At 34.4% G+C, this 1,519-nt stretch overlaps 1 long non-coding RNA gene across 1 annotated transcript; it reads right to left on the reverse strand.

The window, feature by feature from the left end:
• Window positions 1–736: 736 nt before the first annotated feature.
• Window positions 737–1,248, reverse strand: LOC141402079 (uncharacterized). Its single transcript, XR_012412517.1, has 3 exons — window positions 1,050–1,248; window positions 898–969; window positions 737–828 (listed from the first exon to the last, which is right to left on the reverse strand). It is a non-coding gene; the product is annotated as an uncharacterized lncRNA (long non-coding RNA).
• Between the last annotated feature and the right edge of the window lie 271 nt (window positions 1,249–1,519).

Here is a 1,519-nt window from a genome sequence, read left to right on the forward strand (position 1 = left end):
GAAAAAATCATTTTCTGTTCATGTAAACACCTTCGAAAGGAAAATTTATGCGACCGACAAGCCATACGAAATAACACGTAAACGTAACCTTTCCATTAAATTTGGGTTTATGTATTTCGAAAGGACTGTCTCTTATAGAAAGAGAATGTCAAAATCACTCGCTTGCTTTTTAGCTGCCGAGTAGAACGTAAACTCGCGAATAACACCGAAAATCTTAAAACAAATTAATGCAACACATTCTTGAAACAAAATAAAAATTTTACAGACACCTTCTAATGGCGGTTTCATTCATTATTTTGAAGAAATCAATCAAATAAAATAATTCAAAATACCGACACATTTTATTTTTCAAACAATACAAATCACACATCCCAATAGAAAGTGTCTTTAAGACAACATTGATGAATCGTACACGACATTTCCAATTCGTTCACGACTCCTTGCAGACAGCCCTTTGGGATCGTTGACGACTTTTTCACACAAGTGTCCCAGTATTCATGCACGACCACTTGGGCGACAGGGGAAGCGAAGATGTCGTCGACGACGACTTCGAAGACAAAAACCCTACTTTTCGTTAACGATCCTCTTGAAGACAATGTCTTGTAGTTTGTCACCAACGACCCTCCTTGAGCTAATTTTATTTACATAAATAAATATGTTTTTAATATTTTTTTATTTCATTAACATACAAAATACAACATTTATGTACATACATATAAAGACACATAATATAAAAGCATTTTGGAGGCAGTGTGGTCTATAATCCAGAAAGGCCCAAGACCCCATTTAACAACAACTCCTACGACAGCAAGACTTTTTAGGCAAAATCTACAAATAATAAAACATTATGCGCAATCTTGGGATGTATAAATTTATGTATGTCATTTACACACTTACCTTTAATTGTTTCCACGATCGCGTTCCACTATAATAGGCTCCAAATAAAGAATTCAAATTCTATGTTGATTGCTTCATCATATGTTAAAGAAACAAACAAAATCATTATTTTAAGGTTCATGTGTATGTCAGTCATTCTATTTCTCACTTACCCCCAGCTGTTTAGAAAAATGTTGCGAATTTTTAATTCAAACTGCAATGTTTGACCGATTTCAGTCGTGTTGAAATATTAACAATTCCTAGATATGTGTACAATTATTTCATAGCATATTTTGTTTGATTATTTTTGTTTTTTTCTGGTGACACATTGCAAGAAATTGTCATGCATCGTGTCGTGCACGACAATTTCGGAAATTTCATCAACGAATCGTCGACGAAAATGTCATCGAAGACTCGATTTTCTATTGGGATATATTCCAATATTTGTATGTATATGTGAATTTTGTTTTCATTTCTCATTCGGCTCTCATTTATGGAACCTAGTTGTACAAATGTACATTCAAATTAGTAGTATTTCGCATAGGATACGTAACGGCAGTCGCACGATAGTTTGCGAAATATATGAACGCATTTTTAGACGGAAGTGAGTGGCGGCTTTCCTTTCGTACAGGTTTCCGTGCGA

This window comes from Musca autumnalis, unplaced genomic scaffold, assembly GCF_047663935.1.
Source record: "Musca autumnalis isolate F117 unplaced genomic scaffold, ASM4766393v1 scaffold_4, whole genome shotgun sequence".
Classification (NCBI taxonomy): Eukaryota; Metazoa; Arthropoda; class Insecta; order Diptera; family Muscidae; genus Musca; species Musca autumnalis.